At 42.3% G+C, this 13,535-nt stretch overlaps 1 non-coding gene across 1 annotated transcript; it reads right to left on the bottom strand.

Moving 5' to 3' along the window:
• Nucleotides 1–12,968: 12,968 nt before the first annotated feature.
• LOC129518937 (U6 spliceosomal RNA) lies at nt 12,969–13,072 on the bottom strand. Its single transcript, XR_008666277.1, has one exon. It is a non-coding gene; the product is annotated as a U6 spliceosomal RNA (small nuclear RNA).
• Between the last annotated feature and the right edge of the window lie 463 nt (nt 13,073–13,535).

Raw genomic sequence — 13,535 nt, 5'->3', positions numbered from 1 at the left:
AATAAACCACATACTGGGACTGTGTACTGTAAACCACAAAATGTTGGCAAAGAAATCAACTATAGCTCAATAAATGAAGAGGCATGTTGTGTTCAGTGACTAGAAGATTCTACACAAGAAAGATGCCAGTTTTCCCCAAAATTGGTCTAAATATTTAATGCAATACCAATCAAAATCCCAGCAGGAGTTTGTGTAAAGATAGACAAATAGATTCCAAAATTTATACTGAAGGATAAAGGAACTAGAGTAGCTAAAGTAATTTTGAGAAGCAAGAATAAAGTTGGAGGAATCACACTACTCAATTTTTTAAATTATGGTAAAGTGATGGTAACCAAGGGGCGCCTCCCTGGCTCAGTTGGCAAAGCATGTAGTTCTTGATCTCAGGATCATGAGTTCAAGCCCCATGTTGGGTGTGGAGCCTACTTAAAACAAAACAAAACAAAACTACAGTACCCAAGACAATGTGGTATTGGCAAAGGAACAGACACGTAGATCAATGGAGCAGAAGAACCCAGAAATAGATTCACACAAATACTGACATTTGATTTTTGACAAAGATGCAAAAGAAATTCAATGGAGCCAGGAGAGTCTTTTCAACAAAGTGTTGAAACCATTGCTTCTGCACAGCAAAGGAAACAATCAACAAAACTAAAAGGCAGCCTATGGAATGGGAGAAGACATTTGCAAATGATATACCCAATAAAGGGTTCATATCTAAATATATAAAGAACTTATACAACTCAACACTAAAAACCAAATAATCCAATTTAAAAAGTGGGCAGAAGACATGAACAGACATTTCTCCAAAGAAGACATCCAGATGGCCAACAGACACATGAAAAGATGTTCAACGTCACTTATTATCAGGGAATTGCAAATCAAAACTACAATGAGATATCACCCCACACCTGTCAGAATGGCTAAAACCAAAAACACAAGAAACAACAAGTATTGGTGAGGATGTGGAGAAAAAGGAACCCTCTTACCCAGTCAGTGGGAATGAAAACTGGTGAAGCCATCAGGGAAATGCAGATTCCCAACATGATGAGATATGTGCAAGTTTAAAATAACTAAAATGAATAACACTGACAACACCTAACGTGGGCAAGGATGTGGAGAAACTAGATTGCTGGTACATTGCTGGTAGGAAAGCAAAATGGCACAGCCCCTCTGGAAAGTGGTTTGCAATTTCTTGTAAAGTTAAACACGGGATCCCTGGGTGGCTCAGCAGTTTGGCGCCTGCCTTCGGCCCAGGGCATGATCCTGGAGCCCCAGGATGGAGTCCTGCATCGGGCTCCCTGCATGGAGCCTGCTCCTCCCTCTGCCTGTGCCTCTCATGAATAAATAAAGTCTTTAAAAAATAAATAAATAAAAATAAAGTTAAACATATACTTACCTTGTGACTCAGCAATCTCACTCCTGTGTATTTACCCTAGAGAAATGAAATCTTTTCACACAAAAACCTGTACATGAACGTTTATAGCAGCTCTAACCATAGTTTCCCAAAGCTGGAAATAATCTGAATAACCATGAATATATAACTGGATAGACACATTGTGGTTGTACTATATTCATATAATGTAGTATTACTCCAAACTATTGATATATAGCATGACTTGGATAAATCTCAGTGTCATTATGGGGAATGAAAGAAACCTGTCTGAAAATGTCACAAACTGGGATCCCTGGGTGGCACAGCGGTTTGGCGCCTGCCTTTGGCCCAGGGCACAATCCTGGAGACCCGGGATCGAATCCCACATCGGGCTCCCGGTGCATGGAGCCTGCTTCTCCCTCTGCCTGTGTTTCTGCCTCTCTCTCTCTCTCTCTGTGACTATCAGAAGTAAATAAAAATTAAAAAAAAAGAAAATGTCACAAACTTTATGATTCCACTTATGTGACATTCTTGAATGGACAAAAGGAGTGATAGAAGCAGATCAGTGGTTTATAGCGAGTAGGGGAGGGGGCATGATGAAAAAAGGGGTAGTATGAAGGAGTTTCTTGAGGTGATGGAGATGTCTATATCCTGATTGTGGTGGTGCTCACATGAATATCTCTATGTAGTAAAATTCATAGAACTGTACTGTAAAAGACAAAGTGTCAATTCCGTGGTATGGTAACTAAAATAAAAGACACAACCCTGGGGATCCCTGGGTGGCGCAGCAGTTTGGCGCCTGCCTTTGGCCCAGGGCGCGATCCTGGAGACCCGGGATCGAATCCCACGTCGGGCTCCCGATGCATGGAGCCTGCTTCTCCCTCTGCCTGTGTCTCTGCCTCTCTGTCTCTGTGACTATCATAAATTAAAATAAAAAAAAAAAGACACAACCCTTGCCCTAAACAGTATTCAGATCAGTCAGGAAGTAGGAGGTAAAGACATATACAATACATAAGTCAGCTATGTGTAGAGTACTGTGAGACCACAGAGTAAGGAAGAGATTATCAGTTGGGGGAGGGTGAATCAAGGAAGGCATCACAGAGAAGTAACATGTCTGATTATTAGGCCGCTGTTGAATATATCTTCATGTGTGTTTTGGCCACTTGTGTTTTTTTAAAAATAATTTGTCATCCAATGCCTATTTAAAAGATTTGAATGTTTTTGTTTGTTTGTAAGAACTCTTTATGTATTCAGGATACTGACCCTTTGGCTTTTATTTCTGTACACCTTCCCAGTTATTTCCCTTTTATTTTTGTGTGTAATAAATTTTGTGATAAAAATAATTTTAGGGGGCTCCTGGGCGGCTCAGCTGGTTAAGCACCTGCCTTCAGCTCATGTCATGATTCCAGGGTCCAGGGATTGAGACCCATGTCGGGCTCCCTGCTCAGTGGGAAGCCTGCTTTTCCCTCCCCCCCCCCCACTGCTCATGCTCTCTCTTGCTATCTCTTTCTCTCAAATAAATAAAGAAGATCTTTTTTTGAAGAGCCAAACAAATGTATTTTTAAAAAGATTTTATTTATTTATTCATTAGAGACACAGAGAGAGGCAGAGACACAGGCAGAGGGAGAAGCAAGCTTCATGCAGGGAGCTCGATGCGGGACTCGATCCACGGACTCCAGGATCACGCCCAGGGCCGAAGGCAGGCGCTAAACCGCTGAGGGATCCCCCTTTTAAAAAAACCTATTTTTGAGAAAGAAAAAGAGTAGACATTTTTGTTGATCTTAAACCTCTCATGGGGGGCAGCCCTGGTGGCTCAGCGGTTTAGCGCCGCCTTCAGCCCAGGGCATGATCTTGGAGACCTGGGATCGAGTCCCACGTCGGGCTCCCTGCATGGAGCCTGTTTCTCCCTCTGCCTGTGTCTCTGCCTCTTTCTCTCTCTATGTGTCTCTCATGAATAAATAAATAAAATCTTAAAAAAATAGTTTTAGGGTCACCTGGGTGGCTCTGTGGTTGAGCATCTGCCTTTGGCTCAGGTCGTGATCCCGGGATCCTGGGATCAAGTCCTGCATTGGACTTCCCACAGAGAGCCTGCTTCTCCCTGTGCCTGTGTCTCTGCCTCTCTGTGTGTCTCTCACACATAAATAAATAAATAATAAAATAAATATATAAAAAATAAAAAGCAGGAAATAGGGGCACCTGGCTGACTCAGTTGGTGGGGCATGTGACTCTTGATCAGGGATCCTGAGTTTGGACCCCATGTTGGGTGTAGAGATTACTTAAATAAATGAATAAATACTTAAAAATAATAATATTATAATAACTTCATGTAGTAATGCCTGGTGATTATACTTACTGTGGTGAGCATTTCATGGTGTATATAGTTGTTGAATCACTATGTTGTACACCTGAAGCAAATATGTCAACTATACTCCAATTAAAAAGAAAAAAGAGGGCAGCCCCGGTGGCGCAGCGGTTTAGCGCCGCCTGCAGCCCGGGGTGTGATCCTGGAGACCTGGGATCGAGTCCCACATAGGGCTTCCTGCATGGAGCCTGCTTGTGTCTCTGCCTCTCTCTTGGCTCTCTCTGAACGAATAAATAAATAAATCTTTACAAAAAAAAAAAAGAAAAAAGAGGAGCACCTGGCTGGCTCAGTTGGAAGTACATGTGACTCTTGATTTCAGGGTCATGAGTTCAAGCCCTATGTTCAGTGTAGAGATTACTTTTTTTTTCATAGTCTTGAGGTTTTTGTTTTGTTTTTAAATATTTATCCTACCATGAATTCATAGGAACTGGGTTCCAGGAGCTCAGGCTCCTTTCCATTGGTTCACACAAAGTGTGCTTCTCTGGGTGGGTCAGGCTGGAGCTTCAGTTCAACTGAAGCCCCTTTCTCTTTGGCTTCCTTCTTTTTTTAAAGATTTTATTTATTTATTCATGAGACAGAGATAAGCAGAGACACAGGCAGAGGGAGAAGCAGGCTCCTGTGGGGAACCTCATGCAGGACTCGATTCCAGGATCCGGGGATCACGACCTGAGCCAAAGGTAGATGCTCAACCACTGAGCCACTGAGGTGTCCCAGCTTCCTTCTTTCCCTGGTCATTTTCCTTCCCGTGCTGCAGAAAGCTATCTCGGCTCTTTGGGTGCTTAATATGCTCATTACGTACATTAATTTCCTTGGCAAGAATCTGGCTCTTGTCTGTTGATAACCATGCCAACAGCATGCTGAGTAGCTCTGTAGACTCTTCCAGCTTTGCCCTAGTAACATTTGCAGGGCATTCCTGTTGGAACACTGCCCATTCCCTTGATGTCCACAATATCACCTTTATTGTACATTCACGTGTGTGTGGCCAAAGGAACAGTTCCATGTTTTCAAAAATGCCTAGAGAACATGTAGCCGGTACCTATCCCCTTTCCCCTTGTGTTGATCATTTTGGCGAATTACTGAAAGATGGTGATTGGGGCAGAAAAGCAGGTGTAGAGATTACCTTTTTTAAAAAAGGAGATAGGGGACGCCTGGGTGGCCCAGTGGTTGAGTGCCTGCCTTCAGCCCAGGGAGTGATCCTGGAGACCTGGGATAGAGTCCCACGTTGGGCTCCCTGCATGGAGCCTGCTTCTCCCGCTGCCTGTGTCTCTGCCTCTCTCTCTCTCTCTCTCTGTGTCTCTCATGATTAAATAAACAAAATCTTTTTTTAAAAAAAAGTAAAAAACAAAAAAAGCAGATGGGGTGCCTGGGTGGCTCAGTCAATTGAGTGTCTGCCTTGGGTTCAGGTGATGATCTCAGGGTCCTGGGATCTAGCCCTGAGTCAGGCTCCCTGCTCAGCTTAGAGTCGGCTTCTCCCTCTGTCCCTCCCCACCATTCTCGTGCCCACTCTCTTTCTCAAATAAATAAAATATCTTTAAAAAATAAAGATAAAAAATATAAAAAGCAAACAATAGGGGCACCTGGGTGGCTCAGTGGTTGAGCATCTGTCTTTGGCTCAGGTTGTTATCCTGGTGTCCTGGGATCCAGTCTTGCATCGGGCTCCCTGCAGGGAGCCTGTTTCTCCTTCTGCCTGTGTCTCTGCCTCTCTTTCTCTGTGTCTCATGAATAAATAAATAAAATCTTTTTTAAAAAAAGATTAAAATAATAGGAATACAAAATATAACTTCCAAGCCATTGGGAGAAAAAAGGGAATAAAAACCCCTAAATCAATCCAGGAAGTGAAACAAATGTACAAATAGATGGATATTTTATTGTAAAAATATTTATAGCTATATATGGATATATTAAAATTAAGGGTTGTACTACTAATTAAATTAAATCATGCTGCTGATTAACTTAAAAAGTCATTAGGTGTGAAGAATACGATTAGCTTGTTTTGGCTTTATTTTTTTTATTTTTATTTTTTTAAAGATTTTATTTATTTATTCATGAGAGACACACACACACACAGAGAGAGAGAGAGAGAGAGGCAGAGACACAGGCAGAAGGAGAAGCAGGCTCCATGCAGGGAGCCCTATGTGGGACTTGATCCCAGGACCCCAGGATCACGTCCTGGGTCAAAGGCAGGCTCTAAACCACTGAGCCACCCAGGAATCCCATCGGCTTTATTTTTTAGATAATTTTGGGAATACAAACTTATAAGTAATGATCATAAAATGATAGAGAAATATTCTATAAAACAGTAGAAAATAATTCCACTTTTATGTGAAATACATATATAAAAGCCTAAAATGAAAGGAACTTATAATTTTATTTATTTATTATTTTATTTTTTAAAGTAGTCTCCACACCCAATATGGGGCTTGAACTCACAACCCTGAGATCAAGAGTTGCATATTCCACCGACTGAGCCAGCCAGGTGTCCCTGTGTATTTATTTTTTAAAGATTTTATTTTAAGGATTTGTTTATTTTAGAGAGAAAGTGAGGAAGGAGGGGTAGGGGGAAAGAATCTCAAGCCTGAGCTCAGAGCCAGACTTGAGCTGGATCTTACAACCCTAAGATCTGCTACTGAGCCACTCCAGCACCCCTCGAGATTTTATTTTTAAGTAATATCTACACCCAACTGGGAGCTCAAACTCACAACCCTGAAATCAAGAGTGGAGTGTATCTCTCCACTGACTGAGCCAGCCAGGTGCCCCTTGAGCCTAAATTTTTTTATTATTTATTTATTTATTAATTAATTAATTTATTATTTTTTTATTTTTTATTTATTTTTTTAAAAGGTGTTCTAACGTTTTGTTTTTTTTTAAAGATTAATTTATTTTTTTAAGAGAGAGAGATTGAGAGGCAGAGACATAGGCAGAGAGAGAAGCAGGCTCTATGCCGGGAGCCCGACGTGGGACTCGATCCAGGGACTCCAGTATCGCACCCTGGGCCAAAGGCAGGCGCTAAACTGCTGAGCCACCCAAGGATCCCCGAGCCTAAATTTTTTAAAAAGATTTTATTTATTTATTCATGAGAGACACAGAGAGAGAGAGAGGTGGAGACACAGGCAGAGGGAAAAGCAGGGTCCATGCAGGGACTCAATCCTGGGACCCCAGGATCACACCCTGGGTGGAAGGTAGGTGCTAAACCACTGAGCCCCCCAGGGATCCCCTAGCCTAAAATTTTTAAATGTGTAATTTTATATGGGGGATAAAATAAATTTGCTTATGAAATCATTTCTAACTTTTCTAAACTTCGCCAATGGAGGTGTTGAATTTCCAGTTAGAATAAACACTACTTTTTAATCTATAGAAAATAAATTGCAGGCACTTTGACAATAGCTATAAGGGACATTGTCATAATGTGGGGGTAAATGATGAATTCAGGGCATGAACACTGTATGTGACATGGTCTTAACTGTATAAAAGAAAAAAATGTGTATTGTTTATAAGCATGCTTACATACATACTTAAATATATCTTACAAGCTGAGTGATGATTATATAGATTGTACAGATGAACCCTGTGTATTTTGTAATCCTGCTCATATATAGCAAATGTAATTGAATGCTTGCATATAAGTAGATTCTGAAATTATGCAAACCAAGCCAAAAATACTGGATATAGTTCTAGAAAGTTGAGATTTGAAATACTTGCTTTCAGGGCACCTGAGTGGCTCAATGGTTGAGTGTCTGCCTTTGGCTCAGGTCATGATCCCAGGGTCCTGGGATTGAGTCCTGCATCTCCCTCTGCCCATATCTCTACCTCTGTCTCTGTATCTCTCATTAAGTAAATAAATAAAATATCTTTTTAAATGAAATACATTGTTTCTCATTTTTTTACTATGATTAATACATTTTTATTTTAAAATTGTAAAATATCTCTTCACAAGTTATTGTTAGTGGAAAACTGTGTATTATGTAACAATACAAACAAGTGAAAAAGTAGTATCCAAAATGATACATACAGGAATACCGGGTGGCTCAGTGGTTGAGTGTCTACCTTTGGCTCAGGGCGTCATTCTGGGATCAAGTCCCACGTCTGGCTCCCTGCATGGAGCCTGCCTCTCTCTCTGTGTGTCTGTCATGAATAAGTAAAATATTTTTTAAAAAACGATATGTACAAATAGATAAGGGGGATTAAGAGGTACAAACTTCCAGTTACAAAATAAATAAGAGACGAAAAGTACAGCATAGGGAATAAAGTCAATATTACTGTTAACAATGTGGTTTGGTGACAGATGGTGATTACACTTACCCTGATGAACACGGAGTAATGTATAGAATTATTGATGACTCTATTGTACAGCTGAAAAAATATAGCACTTCAATGATAAACACAAATTTAAAATAATATGGAGATGTAAATCCAATTTTATAAAAACATATCTATGTAAATATAAACATAGAAATGTAGAAATAAGTAAACATTAAAGTTTGCACGAACATGTAAAGAAATGAGAAATTCCTAGGATTCCTGGGATGTTGGGTTCATGTTTGCCATTTATTTCTACAATATAGTCCTTTCTTTTCTGAAAAGCTTTTGAGCAGCATGGACTTTCTTTTCTTTTTAAGATTTTATTTATTTATTCATGAGAGACACAGAGAGGCAGAGACAAAGGCAGGGGGAGAAGCAGGGTCCCTGCTGGGAACCTGATGCAAGACTCAATCCCAGGGACGCCCGGGTGGCTCAGCGGTTGAGCGTCTGCCTTTGGCTCAGGGCGTGATGCCGGGATCGGTCCCGGATGGGGCTCCCCACGTGGAGCCTGCTTCTCCTGTCTCTGCCTCTCTCTGTGTCTTTCATGAATAAGTAAATAAAATCTTAAAAAAAAAAAAAAAAAAAAGACTCAATCCCGGGACCCCGGGATCACGCCCTGAACCAAAGGCAGACGCTCAACCACTGAGCCACCCAGGTGCCCTAACTTTCCTTTTCTTTTTTTCCCCTAACTTTCCTTTTTTAAAGCAATCTCTACCCCCCCAAGGTGGGGCTCGAACTGGGGGCGAGATGAAAATCCCAGGCTCCACCGGCTGAGATAGCCAGGCTCTACGGGCGTGCGCTTTTCTAACGATACCATTAAACACTTTCTGAAATGAAAGTAAAGGAAATGGGAGGCAATAGAAGGCTATTTAAGGGCATGAGAAAGGGTTCAGGTTCCAACATCAGCAATAAAACCACCAGGCAAAACTGTCCTCCTCCGCGTGGAGCGCCCGGTGCCCACAGACTAGGCGATCGGGACCGTCTGAGCGGTCCTCCGAAGGCTTGTCCCAGATAGCTACTCCCCACTGAGCACACCTGGCCTGGTGCACGGACTCCGAATCTACTGGCTCCCTAGTTTCCCATTCAACGGATCTGGGGGGTTGGGGTCGGGGAATTTGCATTTCTACTAAGCTCCCAGAGACGCAGACGCTGCTCTCCACCCAACGCACTGTGAGACCCCGGGCCTGGGTGTCTGGATCCGCACCTGGAGGCGGACGCCCGGGGCCTGGAAGGTTTGTGAGGCCCCGACCTCCGGGCGAGGTGGCCAGGGAGGCTTGCTTTCCTCCAAGCCTTTAGCTTCCAGCGCTCCTTGGCAACACCACTACCTTGCGGGCGATCCTAGGTGGAGCCTACCAAGGCGGGCTTCCAGAGACTAGGACGAACAGAAATGGAATCCTAGAAATGATGTGTGATGAGAGTTTGCCATTTAGACCTCCGATTGATTTCAGCATCAAAGAAGAAAGGCAAGGCCCGCAGCAGCCGGCAGGTTTCCGGCAAATCAGGCAGCAGGTAGCCTCCTCTCCCGAGGTTTTCAGGATCCTTGGCTTTTTTTTTTTTTTTTTTTCAGACCCAAGGGCGGGAGCAGAGGCCGCGTGGAGATGGGGGTGGGGTGAGGGATGGCGGGCTTCCCGGCATTTGTGGAGCAACACTGTCACCAAGAGGAAACTGACAAAGCCTCAAGCCGTGTGGGCAAGCCGGATGAGCCAGCAACACCAGAAAGAAAGGAATGCTTTGTTAGAGCAGAAAATTTGCCGGTTCTGAGAAGGATCTCACTGACTGTAGATGGACAATTGGAGCGTCCACGGGGATTAGGATTGCGATGGTTGAAACACCTTAAATACAAACGTGTTTGAAATTCACAAGCTAGGAGCGCCTTGCTGGCTCCGCCCAAGAGAGCTGCAACTCTTGATGTCAGGGTCGTTAAGTTCAAGCCTGACGTTTGGGTGTAGAGATGATTAAAAATAAACTCCAAAGAAAAATAAATAAAGTAAAATTCACTAGTTAGACTTAAAAAAAAAAAAAAAGATTGGGCAGCCCAATCTTTTGGGCTGGGGTGGCTCAGCGGTTTAGCACCACCTTCAGCCCAGGGTGTGATCCTGGAGACTCGGGATCGAGTCCCACGACGGGCTCCTTCTCCCTCTGTCTGTGTTTCTGCCTCTCTCTCTCTCTGCGTGTCTCTCATGAATAAATGAAATCTTTAAAAAAATGATTTATTTATTCATGAGAGACATAGAGAGGCAGAGACACAGGCAGAGGGAGAAGCAGGCTCCTCACAAGGATCCTGATGTGGGACTCAATCCCTAAACTGGAATCACACCCTGAGTGGAAGACAGACGCTCAACCACTGAGCCACCCAGGCGTCCCACAAGTTAGACTCTTAATTAACTCCAACAAACATTTGTTTGGAGAACAAACAAATAGCTACAAAAGGGGACGTGGGTGGAGGGGTGAGTGAAATAGGTGAAGGAGATTAAAAGAAATATATAGAATTATTAAATCACTATATTGTACACCTGAAACTAATATAACACTGTAGGTTAACTATACTGGAATTAAAATTAAAAAGTTAATATGGAATCCACAAGTTTACGAATTAATAATAGCTCATTAAGTAAAAACAGCTCATTGTTTATCTTGAGAGGATGCTCAGGGAAACAACTCTGGATATTGAAAACTGGTAAATACCAGGCAAGAATCAGCAACTATCCTGTTTTTCTTATATATGCCAGAGTTGGCCAGGGGAAGTTCTCCTTTATAGATTTATTTGGGCTAATAAATGAAGAAGGAAGGAGGGAATCAGAACATTCCCTTTTGTCACCCCTTGTGAATAAATGATACAGGCACTGCTCATCAGTGATTGACAATATCACAGAAAAACAATAACCAACAGTTACATGCCTAATTATGGAGGTACACAGCATCCTTATGAAGCCTTCCTTAATATATATACAAAATTAGGGCAATGTAAAAGCTGGGTATTTGATGATATTTATAAATCATTTTTTAATATTTTATTTATTTGAGAGAGCAAGGGAGTGAGAGAGAGAGAGAGCACAAGCAGGGAGAGGGACAAAGGGAGAAGCAGACTCCATGCTGAGCAGGGAGTCAAAGTGGGGGGGAATGGATCCCAGAACCCATTAGATCATGACCCGAGCCAAAGTTAGACCCTTAACTGACTAAGCCACCCATGCGCCCCAAATTATTATTAATTTTTTACTTGTTTTTTTTAAGTTTCTTTTTTTTAACATTTTATTTATTAATTTAACAGAAAAAGAGAGCACAAGCAAGGGGAGCAGCCAGGCAAAGGGAGAGGGGGAAGCAGGCTCCCCGCTGAGTAGAGAGTCTGATGTGGGTCTGGATCCCAGGACCCCGGGATCTTGACCTGAGCTGAAGGCATACACTTAACTGACTGTGCCACCCAGGTGCCCCTATTATTAATTTTTTAGATGAGAAAATGATATTGAGGTTAGATTTTCTAAAGAGTCCTTATCTTTCAAAAACACTGACATTTGGGATCCCTGGGTGGCGCAACGGTTTGGCGCCTGCCTTTGGGCCAGGGCGCGATCCTGCAGACCCAGGATCGAATCCCACATCGGGCTCCCGGTGCATGGAGCCTGCTTCTCCCTCTGCCTGTGTCTCTGCCTCTCTCTTTCTCTCTCTGTGACTATCATAAATAAATAAAAATTAAAAAAAAAACACACTGACATTCTAGATGGAATAATATGATGTCTGGAATTTGCTTCAAAATAATATGAGGGGTGGGGATCCCTGGATGGTTCAGCGGTTTAGCGCCTTTATCTTTATTTTTTAAATATTTTATTTATTTATTCATGCGAGACACACAGAGAGAGGCAGAGGCATGGGCAGAGGGAGAAGCAGGCTCCCTGCAAGGAGCCCAATGTGGGACTCGATCCCAGGACCCCGGGATCACGCCCTGAGCTGTAGGCAGATGCTCAAGCTGAGCCACCCAGGCGTCCCCAAATAAAATCTTTAAAAAAAATAATAAATATTCCTTATTTTAAAAATGTCTGGAATTTGCTTCAAATAATCTGAGGGGTGCATAGTAGGTGAGATATAGATGACATAAGATTGGCCATGAGTACAGAAGGGTCCAAGTTGTGTGATGAGTATAGAATGTCCATTTTTGCTGTTCTCTAAACTTGTAGAATGTTTCTTTTTCTTTTTTTTTCTTTAAAGTTATTTATTTAAGTAATCTCTGCACCCAATCCGGGGCTTGAACTCATGACCTCGAAATCAAGAGTCACCTGTTCCACTGACAGCCAGCCAGGCACCCCTGGAATCATGCCATTTATTTATTTAACTTTTTAAAGATTTTATTTATTTATTCATGAGAGAGAGAGCGAGAGGCAGAGACACAGGCAGAGGGAGAAGCAGGCTCTATGCAGGGAGCCTGATGTGGGACTCGATCCTGGGACTCCAGGATCACACCCTGAACTGAAGGCAGACACTCAACTGCTGAGCCAGCCTGGCGCCCCTGGAATTATTCCTTTTAGAAGCACAGTGCCCTTCATCAGAGCTAGCTTTGAACACACTCTTAGAGCATACTTTAGTTATATAATCATATACATACTGCTTGCACCAAATGTGACTTAATGAAGTTTTACATGTCCCAGTTTCATAGGTTCCTGAGTCCTGTCACCCCTTATGAGTCATTTCCCAAGTCCCTGGCACCTCCTTCCGGTTAAGGAAATAGCAACTCGGCCCACATCTAGCTCTCTTTTTTTCTAGCAGAGACAGACTAGGATTTGTGTAGTACTGCATTTTGTATGTTATGTGGAAATATTAGGGTTCTAATAAACACAGTTCTGGAGAGGGGTGGTTGAAACTGCAGTTGATTAGATATGAAGTCTTGGTTTACTGGTGGCGCCTTAACATAAGTGACACCATTTTGGGCCTGTGGTTTTCTTTTCAACAATACATATGGAATGCTTCATGGATTCGTGTGTCTTCATTGCACAGGGGCCATGCTGATTTCTGTATCATTCCAATTTTAGTATGTGTGCTGCCGTAGTGAGCACTCTATTGAATTTTTTAAAAAACAGCTATTTATATATTTTTGGTTAACCCTATTAAAAATATAGAGACAGCTACTTTTTAAAAAGTAAGTTTAAAAAGTAATTCCTGGGGCACCTGAGTGGTTTAGTGGTTTAAGTATCTGCCTTCTGCTCAGGTCTTGATCCCAGGGTCCTGGGATTAAGCCTGCCTGGAGCTCCCTGCTTAGCGGGGAGTCTGCTTCTTCCTCTCCCTCTGCCCCTTCTCCCAGTTTGTGCTCTCTCTCTCTCTCTGTCAAATAAAGAAAAAAATTAAAAATAAAAATAAAAAGTAACTTTCTAGCAATGGAATTCTTGGATCATAATGTACACAAATTGAAAACTTTGATAAATATTGCCAAACTTCCTCCAAAACACTCGTTCAAGTCTATACTTCTGCCTACTATGCTTGTCACATTTCCTCATACCCTTGTCCTTGCTGAATATTATG

This window comes from Nyctereutes procyonoides, unplaced genomic scaffold, assembly GCF_905146905.1.
Source record: "Nyctereutes procyonoides isolate TBG_1078 unplaced genomic scaffold, NYPRO_anot_genome, whole genome shotgun sequence".
Classification (NCBI taxonomy): domain Eukaryota; kingdom Metazoa; phylum Chordata; class Mammalia; order Carnivora; family Canidae; genus Nyctereutes; species Nyctereutes procyonoides.
Note: the sequence above shows the minus strand (reverse complement) of the source record. Positions and strands in the feature narration are given on the sequence as shown.